This window comes from Triturus cristatus, chromosome 4_1 (genome assembly GCF_964204655.1).
Source record: "Triturus cristatus chromosome 4_1, aTriCri1.1, whole genome shotgun sequence".
NCBI classification, from domain to species: Eukaryota; Metazoa; Chordata; class Amphibia; order Caudata; family Salamandridae; genus Triturus; species Triturus cristatus.
Window position 1 is genome coordinate 958,125,341 of NC_140585.1, and position 13,668 is coordinate 958,139,008.

The 13,668-nt window shown below is 51.7% G+C and overlaps 1 protein-coding gene across 3 annotated transcripts in view; it reads left to right on the top strand.

Moving 5' to 3' along the window:
- CAPS2 (calcyphosine 2) overlaps positions 1-13,668 on the top strand; it is an 825,864-nt gene that overhangs the window by 728,151 nt on the left and 84,045 nt on the right. The window lies entirely within an intron of this gene.

Consider the following 13,668-nt stretch of genomic DNA (forward strand, 5'->3'; position numbering starts at 1 on the left):
AATTCGGCAGCCATGTTGGGTTGCTGCGTGGGGGCTGATTCCAGCCAGTGGGGTGCCGCGTCTGCCACCGAGAAAATTCTGAGCTGTCCTGCTGCGGAGACGGCGGATGGCCCTGTGAAGGTGAGGCTTTAGTGCATCCAGGGAGTGAACAAGAGGCTATTCTGCTCGGGCCTGCTGCTGGGCTGCACTGGGATTCGGGCAGAGACAAGTGGGGGGGTCCGACAACCAGAGGCCCAGGCTGCGCAGCGATCTGGTGGCAAGGAACATACCAGTCGGAGCAGTGCCAGAGATCCGTTCCCGGACAGCGAGAATCCAGAGCGGATGACTTCGGCGGCCAGGTCTGGCTGCGGTGGGATACACGCCGAACAAGATCCGAAGGGCAGGGGGTTCTTCTGAACGATCCACAGCAATTGGGGCAGCCTTGAGATGGCTCACCTGCAGCCAGGAATCGGCCACTGAAATTAGGGTGCAGCTCGAGAGCGGTGCGTTCCCCCTCCAGTGATTCTTTGCCGACCGACTCCATGGGCCACTGAAAGAGCCTCCTCCCCCCAACGCAGTTGCTTCAATCTACTCTGTCTGTAGAGTAAACCTGTGGATCTTTGGTGGTTTCCCGTCGTTGGGCGCTCGAAGAATGTCTTGTCCAGCCCCCCAACATACAAGTCATGACGCGTGATAGTAGCAACTCCAAGCAGAACACAATAGACAAATTTATAGGGGCAAGGGACCCAGGCCGCGGCCCCAGGAGGCCCCGCTAGCGCCATGCCAGACAACGTGGCCCTTATTGCAGCCATCACACAGTCAAGAGACCTGTTGGAGGCCAAGAATCAGGCCATTGGCTCCGATGTAATGCTCATAAGACATGACCTGCGCAACGTGGTGGATAGAATCACTGAAGCCCAAACCCGGCTCTAGAGCTGAAGATGCAGTCACTTCTCTTTAGAAAAAGGTGTCCTCTCTGGAGTTCATTGCTAAGGGTCTTGCCGTGTATGTGGAATGTGCAGAGGGAAGAGCCCATAGAAACAATCTCTGATCCATGGGCTTCTCAGAGGGATGCAAAGGGAAAGACATGGAGTAATTCCTCACTAACTGGCTCCAAAAATGGCTCCAATCCACTGTCATGTTGCAATGTATCATCATAGACGCGATCGTCAGGCCCTGCTAAAAAAAAAAACCACTGGCGCTACGCTGAGACCTATTATCGGCAGGTCTTTGAACTTCCATGATAGGGACAATATCCTGAAATAAGCCAGACTGCAAGACACATTGCTATATGCCTCCCGAAGCATAATGATTTTCCCAGTCTATACCGAACAAGTCCAGCAGTGCAGGCAATCATTTCTGGAGGCTAAAGCCCACCTGCGAGGTCTCAAAATCCAATATGCTCTGCTGTTCCCGGCCCGCTTAAGAGTGATATATCAATCGCACTCATATTTCTTTGAAACACCGGAAGAGGTGTTCGCATGGACAGATGAAATGGTTATGGCGAGGCCGCACACCCCGCCGCGGCTGGATTCTGACTCATCGTCAGGGGACGCAACCCTTAAAAAATAAAATTTCAGGGATAAAAAGAATCATAGATCAAGATCAACACGCAGATCCAGAACTCGCAGCAAATCACAACCCTGATTGACCGACAGCCAACGAGAATAGAAAACATCGTAACTGATTGCTTCAATGCTGATATTGGTCGTGGTCACTTTCCTTGCTGTGGCAAACACACTGGGGCTACTCCCTACATGGGCACATTTCCTTGTTTCAGCGACAGTTGAATCATTAAGGTTAGTTCATTGGGGATCCATTGGCTGGGAGGACATCTGGCTCCTGTTGGGGCTGGGGTCACACTCCCCCCCCCCCCCCCCCCCACCCGGGCCACGATAGATACTTCAACAGCTCTGAGGTATAGGGGAGGGTGGGTGGAAAGGTTCAAGAGTCAGTTTAGTTCTGTTAGTTGTCCAATGTTACTACACTATCTACATTCATGGTACTACGCAGTCGCATATAGATTCCCCTATACACTCGTGTCAGACCATTCCACAAACCACCCATTATGACAAATGTCTCAGGGAATGAACTCAGAGTGGTCAGCTAGAATGTCCGGGGCGTGCTATACAAGATTAAGAGGGGCGCTATACTATGGCAGGCCAAATGCTACGCAGCTGACATCCTAATGCAACAGGAAACGCATCTCCTGGGCATGAAAACCCCCAGCCTCTCCCGTTTTGGGTTTATCCAAACCTTTAATTCTGGATTCACCAGAGGGTCTCGTAGCACAGCGCTACTGATCCACCACAGAGTTCCATTCGTACATACTAAGTCGTGGCTTGACCTCCAGGGGAGATGCACTATAGTGGCAGGTACATTATATGGGGAACAGATTATCCTTGGCAGTGTGTAAGCTCCCCCTCCCCTAACCAAGACCGTGATTGAGCGCCTGATGATGGCATGGGCAGAAATCCCCGACGGACGGTGGTCGGGGAAGACTGAAATTATATTTTATGCCCTATGCAAGACAGGTGGTGAGCCACCGGGATTCCGATGACGACAAGGATTCACAACTCAAGTCATTAGTGGATGGGATTGGTTGACGCGACACATGTAGGAGACTTCATCCGACCCATCGGGCATACAAATACCATTCACATTTACATGATTCCTTCTCTCATCTCGACTACATATTCATAACCTAGGACAGGACCCACAGGGCGACGGCAGTGGATATGCTGCCTAGAGCAGGGGTCTCCAACCTTTTCTGTAGCGAGAGCGACTTCTGATCAGTGAAAATCGTTATGAGCTACTAAAGGCAAAGTAACTCGCACATTTTTTCGAGGAGGACCCCCGCACACCCAGCTTATTTGACTTTAAGCCTAATTTCTTTGGAGCCCATAGTGTGGTTTGTACAAAATACTTGGAGTTCCCTAGAATAAATGCTCATATAGGCAAATTTTATTCTAGGGCACATGAAATGCTTACAAAAAAAAAAGTCTGAAATGCTGCTTTATTTCACTGTTTTCATAGTACTCATCCCATCTTTGATTATTAAAACATTACAAGTCACCCTCACACTCAAGCGGTACATGCCATGATAATACGGTCTCGGAAGGGCACTCTCTAGTTGAGCTACAAACAAAGCAGAGAGTGTTGGAGTGGAAAGGAACACACCTGGAGACTGTTATAAATGGGACAAGAGCTCCTCCCTGATTAGACTGGGACAAGAGCTCCTCCCTGATTAGACTGGGCAGCTGGTTATGGGGTTCTGATCCCTGGTAATAAGAAGATGGAGACTGGTACTGAAGGTGACTCAGTATTCCCATATTGAGTTTAATGTGCCAGCTTGTCCTTGCACAGCCTCATGTATGCCTGCTCTCTGCTCTGCACATGTACAGCCTCCGGATCTGCACTTTACATTCACTGTCATGTTTGCTTGTTCCTTGCACCTCGCATGCACATCTTCATATGTGCCTGCCCCTCATGTGCATCTTCTTGAGTGACCTTCCCCCCTATGCCCCACATACGCAGTATCAGTGTGTTCCCTACACCTCACATAGCGCCATGTTTAGCTGTCCCTTTATCTCACATACTGAGATCCCTCTCTCTGCTGCACTTTGTGTTCAGCCATCATGTTTGCCTGTTTCAGAATCCAACACCTCATTTGCAGTATGACATGTCTGCCTCCTCATTGCACAAAATGTTGTCATTCACACGTGCATCACCGATCTCTTCTCCCTCTCCTCACCCTATCCACGGCACATCCTCTCCTCTTTATTGACAGTGGTTCGGGAAAAGAATATTTTTGGCGCTTGGGGCTGAGAAAGACTAAGGTTAGGGCAGGGGCTCACAATTATTCTGCAATTAATTCAGTGGCACAGCATTAATTCAGAGCGCTGCAACTAATTCAGGCCAGGGCTTACCTGCCGAAAGACTTAGAGCCAGACTGGAAAAGGCAAGTGGTGTGGGCACTGATAGGGCGGTAGCAGTACAATACTGCCTGTGCCACACCACTTGCACGCTAACAACATTTTCGGCCCCTGCTGCGGCGCATTGGCAGTGAACATGTCATGCAGGAAGTAAGCACGGTGCCAGGATCCTAAACGCAGTGGGAGTTTCTCTGTGCCCGCAGTGCACACGTCAAGCACGATGAAAAGGGCGGTGCCAGGCTCATAAAGGTAGGGGGAGCGTAGCGGCTGCGATGACTCGTACGACGAATAAAGTCGTCCTCTTCAGCCCGCCCACCCTGCCCCAGCTAAGCATAGGCCTATCGGAGCAGCTGGTTTGGGTGAAGATGGGCAACAGCTCTTAAATAAAGGTAAAAAAATAATAAAGACAATAAAGGGCTACAGAATGAAAATGCCAGCTAGAGCTACTCACAGGGCCTCCGTCAGCTACTGGTAGCTCGTGATTGACCAGTTGGAGAGCCCTGGTCCAACAGCCTTCTGCTTGTCTCCTGTTCAGCTTCAGGCTTGTAATAGCTCTCCCTTTTTCTGGAACCTGTAAGTATAATTCAGCCTTTTCTATATTTTTGCTTACTGGCTGAATCTTTACCTAGCATCTCTCTCTGTCTTTCAGCTGTGTATATCTACCCTTTACATAACATCCAGACCAAGTGGTACTGTCCCTTGAGAAAGGCTAGTGCCGTCACTTGAGAAATTGAAAAATTGTGGATGCCAGTCTTGGATTTCTCTCTCTCTCCCTTACCTGTTTCTCTCCCAATTCCTGCTTTTAGTAGTGAGTTCACCTTTGTGCACCGGCATAGGTTTTCAGAGAAGGCAGAGGCGTTCAACTGGTCTACATTCTCGAAAAATTGACAGACTCCTAACCAGGGACATGCAGCAGCACTTATTTCCTGTTTATAAAGACATCATAAAAGGTCTCCCTTCTTGAGTATGATCCAGAAGAGACTTTTGTTTGTCTCAGTGGTGAGAAAAGGACACACGCTGGGCCTTATTTTTGAGTTTGGAGGAGATGGTGGTACTTTGCAACTGTGATGGAGTACCCATTCAGCCAAACCTTTGGTCCTCTTGCCTGATTTATAGGTGCACAGACTTTATGTATGGCAGTGACGGTGGCTACTCCAGAAAGGTCACTGACATACTGCTCTGACAGCCCCACAAAGTACTGACATTTGAAGTTTCGCCCATTCAACGGCCCGCCCAATTTAGAGTGGGCGCTGAATGGCCAGATTTCACTCCTTGTGACCGCCATGTGTAAGAAGCTGGCTCTATATATACCATACCAAAGTAGGGTATAGTGTTCACAGAGTCCAGTGACTCCCTAGAGTTATAGCTGAGGCTAAATCACTAACAGCTCTCTTTGTGGTGGTGTGGTCGAGCAGTTAGACTAATCTGGATGGTGTGTTAAGCATTTATTGTATTCACTCAGGCACGAACTGATGGCACACACTCTGAGACTGAATCCAGACCAATTAGGTAAGTAGAAAAAAAGGTATAGTTCAGTCCTATTTCTAAAACCAAGCAAGACTTGACACAGGCAAGTAGGATATACTTTCAAATGCAAAACTTCACACCAAAATACAATTGTGGTTCAAATTGGAATCGTTACAGGATTATAGTTACATCGACTACTCGGGTGATATGCCGAGATATCACACCGTGGGTCCTACAATACAAAGGTAGGTAAGACAATTTGGGGTTCAAAGCAGTTACTTTGGTTTCAACACAAAAGTCAGTTCAACACTTAGAACATTTTTGAGAGAAAAATCATGACATGGGTTCATGCAGAAGAAAAGAATGTTATCGGTTTGCAGGTAAGTTTACGCCCTGCAAGAATAGCTTTTTAGAGTTAGAACAAAGGTTTCAGAAGCCACTCAATTTGCACCACCAGCAGCACTAATGCGGCCGGGTGCATAGTGCAGGGGCCCAATGTTAGCCTATGGGGCCGTCGGTCAGGGTCTGCTCATGAGAAGGCCACTCTGTTGTGGGAGCAAAGCTCCTTGGTTTAGGATCAGCAACACAGGGGCCAACAAGCAGCACAGGAGCTGCACCACTAGCGGCACAAGGCAGCTGGATGCAGAGTACCAAGGAGACGTCAGGATCCCCATGGTTTCCAATGGAGATCTCTGGTTTGGTAGAAAAGATGCAGGCTTGTTCAAGGAGGTTTCCTGAGGGCGACCACCAGCAGGAGAGGTAAGTTGGGTTGTTCAGGGATGCCTGAACACCGTTGGTGGTGCCACCCAAGGCTGTGGGGCATCGGGCGTAGGGGTGTCTTTAGGTGTTAGATTTTCTTACCAGCTCCGATTGTGGTCTGGGGGACCCCTCAGGTTGAGGCTGCAGGCTTTGGGTTGAAGGTCGAGGCAGGTTGGGGATCACTGGATCTCAGGTCAGAATTGCTGGGTAGACCTCCTCGTGGTGTTGGGCCACTCGGGCCGTGGTCTTCAGGTGCAGAGTGGTGCAGAACGGCAGAGCCGCCTGGATCCGGGCTCTGTGTTGGAGTCTTTAGTTTGAGAAAATCCAGTGCTCACAGGAGACAGAGTCATTATGGTGAAGGCAGGACCGGTCCTCTGGGTTCTGAATGGCTGCTGGATACACTGGGGTTTGACTGGGTGCAGGTTGAAGTCTGGTCAGGCCGGTAGGGCTAGGGATAAACAGTTGGTGTCCTCTTCTTCCTCCTTCAGCACGGCTTCTTCAGTCGTGCTTCTTTCTGCTTCTCATATCGGAGGAGGCAAGGTTTAGGGTCACCCCAAAATAATACATTTAGGGGCGTTACCAATAGGTCCCTCCCTTAGGGTGAGTACACCCCCTCTTGTGCCACCCCTCAGTGGAAGTGGGCATGAACCTCTCTCTGGTTGGCTATGTCCTCTCATCTTCAAGATGGAGGGGAGTGAGATGTGAGGGGTGGGGTTGGCAAAGGTGGGCACACCTCTCTTCCTAACTCGTTTTTCCTACTGATGCTCCATCCCGAAGTGAGGGTCAGAACTGGTGGGAACCAGTTGCTGGGTGCAGCAAAAGGCAGGGTCAGCTAACAAAGGTGGCAGGCCCATGAAGCTTTCCCTTCATTGACCCAGCCAATCCTGGGGGAGGAAGGTATGACATCTCTGCCCAGGATGGTCTTTTTTTCTGGAGGCAGAGAGCGGAGGTCCGCTACACAGGGGTTCAGCAGCCTGTCTGATGGTGGTAAATGATGGGTAGCCATTCATGGATCCCCACAATTAGGGTGGTCGTTTTTCAGGGGGGAATCTCTAAGATGCCCTCTGAGTGCTTTTTACATTAAATCCCACACTGGCATCAGTGTGGGTTTAATGTGATGAGAAGTTTGCTACCAAACTTCCCAGTTTTCCGTAAAGCCATTATGGAGCTGTGGAGTTTGTAATGACCAACTCCCAGACCATATACTCTTTATGGCCATACTGCACTTACAGTGTTTAAGAATGGACATAGACACTGTAGGGGGACAGTACTCATGCAACTGTACCCTCACCTATGGTCTGGTACACCCCGCTACATGGGTGACTTACATAGGTTATAGGCAGTGTGTTGCAGGCATGGCATACGGTGATGTGTACCATGTTAACTCTTTACTTTTTTTCTGCACCAGAACACGCAGCCTGCAATGGCAGTGTGTGGGTGTTAAGGTGCAGGGTCTCTACGGGTGACACTATAGGTGTTGCAACCCTTAGAGACCTTCCCTGGTCACAGTGCCATTGGTACCCATGGTGCATTTTACAAGGGCCTTACCTGTGGCCAAAGATGTGCCAATTGTGGTTATGGAGGTACAGCTTTGGGAAAGAACGCGGGCCTTGGGAACCTGATTGGCAGGGACCCAGGGTACATCAAGTCAAAGTGCATTTAATGTCAGGCAAAAAGTGGGCGGTTACCATGCAAAAACGGGCACTTTCATTCACCATCAATACCTGGTGGTCACAGACAGTGAAAATGTTTAAAATTATCCCCAAACCATGAGAGACAACTCATCATATGAGGGTCATTAGTTTTAGTTTTTTCATGAACAAAATCCTGCTTTGAGATTTTTTTTGTGTAAAAAAAGCAAAAACAAGTGAAACTTATGACACACAGTCAAGTTTGATGGAGCTGTCCATCAAACATTTAGCACGTTGACAGGAACTGCTGTACAGGTGGTTCCTGACAATGTTGACAGATGTCTGCAGGGCAGGGAGGGCATCTCTAAATGGAGGGGAAGGGTACTCCTTTGGGGCGACCGATGATATTACTCGGTTGTCCTGACTGAGTAAAGCTTGTCCTCTGAGATCTGAATCCAGCTCTATATGGGAATAAATGCAGCGGATTCTTGTGTATCAGCCCTAGCTATTAAAGCATGTCTTCCTCAGCAACTATGATGAGGCAGTCAGGGTGCATATATTCTGAACAAATCAAATTGCCAAGATTCAGATCCTTGCGCTGTATCCCGTAACATTCATGTTATCTCTCTGGGATTGTGAAAGTGTTTGGATGGACAATTATTTATCTGCTAAACTTTAAACAGTGTCCATCGATAGACTCAAACCATTTGAGTCTAGAACCTCGATCTCTAGTGCTGACTAAAGACCCTATATTTTCAGCAGCCACATTCATCCATCTATCTATTTTTCTATCCTCACTTTCTCATTGGTATCATTCAAAGGAAACTTTATATCTTTAACTTTTGTGGGAGTGTAAGAAATGGAAGAGGTCTGGTGCTTCATACCTAGTGATGTGGGAGGAGGTGCAGTTCATCACAGTTTCTAAATTAGAGTAGGATGGTCGCTGACCAGAGGAAGGAGGCATTGTAAAAAGAAGGATTTTTCATGTAGCTACAGTCTGAAACAATAAAGCCTTGCATTAAGTTCTGTCACAGGTGAGTAAATGTTTCAAGAGTGGTTTTGTCTGTGGCATATGCTAAATGAGTGTGAGCTGTGAGTAGTGCAAGCAATAGTTGGCATGGGCTAGGATTTATAAATAAAACAAGCATAGCAAATGCAACAGTTGGGTAGAGGGTGACACAATTACTTCATATATGTGAAACTCTAATAACTTCCTTGTCATGACAGCCATAATGTTAAGTAAATGGCATAGTGGGGTTTTGTTGGTTGTTCCTCCTAGGGAGGGTGTTCTCTTTAGTTTGGGTTTGGTTCTTCTTGGGCTCGTCACACAGCAGCTTCCTGCGAGTGCCACTGTATGGCTCCACACTGACACTCTCATGCGCTCCGCTAGCGCCCGCTCACAGCCGGCCTTCCCTGGCTCCCTTCAGTCTGTCGTTTGCTCTCCCTATGGTGCCTGTACGCTTCTCGTCCCCTCCCCGCGCGCCCATGCCGCTCGGTGTCCTCCCAGCGCCCCCCTGGTTGTTCCGCCCCCGCTGCGACTCATGCCCGTTGCTTCCATGGAAGACTTAGCCCCCAAGGCCCTGCTGCGCATCCTGTCCTGGAAGGTTAACGGCCTGTTGGATAGGCTCAAGCGCACTGCAGTCCTTAAGTATGCCCAGCGCATAGGGGCCGATGTGCTCCTGCTTCAGGAAACCCATGTTCTCAGTGAGAAATGTCCCTTTCTAGCACGCTACGGGTATGACTGGGTGTGGCACTCTGGGGTTTTCCCGTGGCTCCCGCGGGGTGGCTGTCCTGCTGCGCCGCTCCCTCCCCTTTGTCCTTACGCGGGCGACCCACGACCCTCATGGAACCGGGATCGCTATTTGCGGCACACTCGACGGGAGGCCGATCAGCTTCCTGTCGCTCTATGCGCCACCCTCCGGACTGTCGCAGGCTTTATCCCACGCCGCCTCTCTGTTGGAGACTTTCCCGCTGGGTGCTATTGTGCTTGGGGGGGATTTTAATGCCGTCTCGGCCCCTCAGCTGGACTCGTCGGGACCGATTTCAGATTCCCGCGCTGCCCGAGCGAGGCAGCTGGCGGGTTGGGCCGAGGCCCAGGGCCTATGCGACACCTGGAGGCTTTGGCAGCCTCACACTCGTCAGTACACCCACACTTCGGCCGCTCACCACTCTCATGCGCGTATTGATATGATTTTTGTCCCCCCCGCCGAGTGCGGGGGCGTCCAATTGGGTCCGCATCCTTCCCAGGGGGATTTCGGATCACTCGCCGGTCCTCCTGGATCTAGGCCCTCCGCCACACACGGCCCGGCCGGTGTGGCGCTTTAACGCTTGGTTCCTCCAAGACAAGACACTGCGTAAGGCGGTGGGCACTGAGCTTACCCAGTACTATTGCACCAATGAGGGTTCGGTCTCCTCGGTGGGCACCCTTTGGGAGGCCTGCAAGGCGACCATTAGAGGTGCGGCTAAGGCGCATGTGGTGCGGCACCGCCAGACGCAGCTGCAGCAGCTCATTTCCTGTGAGTCCCGGGCGCTGCGGTTGGAGCAATCTCTCTCTGAGCTCGACGACCCGGCTGTGGACCGTCAGCTGCGGCTCCTTCGCCAGGAAATTCGTCAGCGGTCCCTCGAGGCGGCCAAGCTTCTCTGGCAATCTTCGCTGGTGAGGGTGTATGGTTGGGGTGATAAGAACGGCGCGCTGTTACATCGCCTGTCCACCTATCCCAGGACGTCGCGCATCATTCCGGCGATCACCGATTCCGCAGGCGTGATCCAGTCCTCCTCCGTGGCGATAGCGGCAGCTTTCGCCCAGTTCTACTCTCAGCTCTAACGGGCCCGGGTACCGGATCTTTCTCTGGCAGCTCTGCTCGCGTCTGGTAACGTGCACCTCAATCAGCTTCGGCCGGACGAGTGGGAGAGCCTGGAAGCCCCCATTTCCCTTGAGGAAATTGGGGACGCTATAGGGTGTACGTCTGCTGGGAACACCCCGGGACCTGACGGCTTCCCCCAAGAATTCTATGCCGCCTATAGAGATAGCCTGGTCCCGCGGTTGCAAGACCACTATGCAGAGGCGATTGAGAAGGGTTCCTTCCCCCCAGAAGCTGACCTGGCCACAATTGTGGTTTTGCCTAAATCCACGCCACCGTCCACCGACAGAGCGGCTTACCGCCCGATTTCGCTCATTAATACTGACGTGAAGCTCTACGCGGCGGTCCTGGCCCAACGGCTTCGGCCCTTTTTGTCGACCTTGGTCCACCCGGATCAATGTGGCTTCATACCCGCTCGGGCACCAGCCATTGTCTTCGCCGCCTCCATGTGGCCCTGGCCCACCGCCATCGACTGACTCCATACCTCGCCCTCCTCCTTGCCGATTTCGAGAAGGCTTTCGACTCAGTGGGGTGGACCTACCTGTTTGACGTCCTGACCCACATGGGTTTTGGCCCTAAGTTCGTGGGGATGGTGCGGGTCCTCTATGCCCACCCACGTGCCAGGGTATTGGTTAACGGAGCGCTGTCGAGGCCATTTCGGATCGGCCGGGGGACGCGGCAGGGATGCCCACTGTCGCCCCTTCTCTTCGCGCTCACGATGGAGCCCCTGGCTGCCCTGATTAGAACTGACCCCCTCCTTCAGGGCTGGGAGTGGCCTGGCCTAGAGGCTGACAAAATCGCCCTCTACGCGGACGACGTCCTGCTGTATCTTTGTTACCCGGCGCGCTCCGGACCCCGTGCACTATCCATCCTAGGCCGCTTCGGCCGGGCGTCTGGTCTGTCCCTCAATTCGCGGAAGTCGGTTCTGGTTCCTTTGCACCCCTCCTGGGAATGTTTTGATTGGCAAGCGACCATCCCCCTCCGCCGGCTATCCTTTAAATACCTGGGCATCTGGGTCTCCCTCCTCCCGGAGCTGAGCTGGGCGCTTAACGTGACCCCCCTGGTCAAGAAAGCCAAGGCAGACTTGGCGAGATGGCACCAGCTACCCCTCAATCCGCTGGGGAGGGTGGCCCTCTACAAAATGATGATTCTCCCCGGTTTCTGTATGTGCTGCAAAATACCCCCCTCTCCTTTCCACGACCTTGGTTTCGCGAGCTGGACGGGATGGCGACAAGATTTCTCTGGGGTGGTGGGAGGCCTCGGTTGGCTCTGTCGACATGCCGCCTGCCCACCTTTGATGGGGGCCTGGGCATGTCTAATCTCTACCTCTATTATCTGGCCACCCGCCTCCTGGTCATTCATGACTGGTTTGGGGGGGCTGGTCCGATCCGGCCTACAGGGTGGAACTTGGGGATCTGTGTTTCTCAGGTATTCAGGACCGCCTGTACGGCGCCTCCATCCCTGCCTCCTGCCCGGATATCACCAAAGCAATATTCCTGGCCTGGCGAGTGGCGCTCCGTCACACCCGGTGGACGGGGAGGCTGACCCGTGTCACTCCTCTGTGGCATGGGACGTGGTTGCGGGAGGTCGCGGAGCTGGAAGGCTTTAAATCATGGGATCTACTTGGCATTTCCCAGCTGGGGGACATCTGGCGGGGAGGGCGAATGTGTTCCTATTCAGAGCTGCAGGCGCGCTTCTCCCTCCATTCCTACCAATTCTATAGATACCTCCAGCTGCGCCACGCCATACGCACCTACACCCCACTGGACGTCCGGCTGCCGGACCACAGACCCCCGGAGGCTCACGTCATGATGGGCAATTTGGGGAGGGGGGGGCATTTCCAGGATTTATCGCTCCCTCGTCAACTGCACCCCTACATCCCTCGAGGGCCTTAAGGAACGATGGGAGGGGTTGGGTGGGTCCCCTGGATGAGGCCGACTGGCGGGATGCCCTATGGCCCCCCGCTTGGGGACGGCCTCCGCCAAACTGCGGCTCATCCAAATTTACTACCTACATACCGCTTATCTCACACCGGCTCGCCTCCACCGCGAGGGCCTCTCCACTGATGCGGCCTGCCCCCGCTGTGGCTCTGAGCCGGCCGACTTCCTCCATATGGTGTGGTCTTGCCTGGAACTGGAGGGGTTCTGGAGGGGCATTGAATCCGAACTTACGGAGGTCCTGGGGTGGGAGGTGCCGCATGAACCTAGACACTCCCTACTGGGCATCACTGACGGCTTGGATGGCACACGCCCAGAACAGCTATTCCTCATGACAGCCTTAATGGCGGCCAAACGCGACATTGCAGCGGCGTGGAAGCAACCGCAGCTGCCTAGCTTAGCTAAATGGGGCGCCGGGTTGGACTGGTGTGCGGCGCAAGAGTGGACTCTTTATCGGGCACGAGGATGCCCCAAGAAATACCGGAAAGTTTGGGGGAAATGGCTGGGCAACATACCATAATAGGGCGGTTTAGACGATGGGGGGGGGGGGGTTTCAAGGGGAGGGTGGGAATGTGGTGCACTTTCTACTGTATTACTGTGTGGTGATGGTTCGAAGGGCCCGAAAGTTTCTGTTGTTGTACTGCCTAAAACAATAAAAACTTGTTTATCAAAAAAAAGTAAATGGCATAGTGTATAACAGGGTTACCATCCTCCATGCTGTGCTATTCTGGATTGATCATGAATGAGAGAAACTCTCATCAACAAACGTGTGGTGGTCTGTAACCAGATGCTAAAATCGTTCTCTGTCCTATATGCATACAAACATACTTTGTGCGGTGTTGGAATGAAAATGTAAAAAAACTAATGATACAGATGAGCATGCGATTTGGCCAGCAGCACTGTAATCCTTGCAACTGACTGGTGGTCATATTCATCCATCAATTGATCCAGCCTCATTGTTTCATTAATATGGATGTGTATCTTATAGACTTTGCAACTTATTATTACTTACATGATAGTCAGTTATCATTCAAAACTGTTCTAATTATTCAAGGATATGTTATTAGTTACCATAGCATTTTATTTACATTCATGCCCA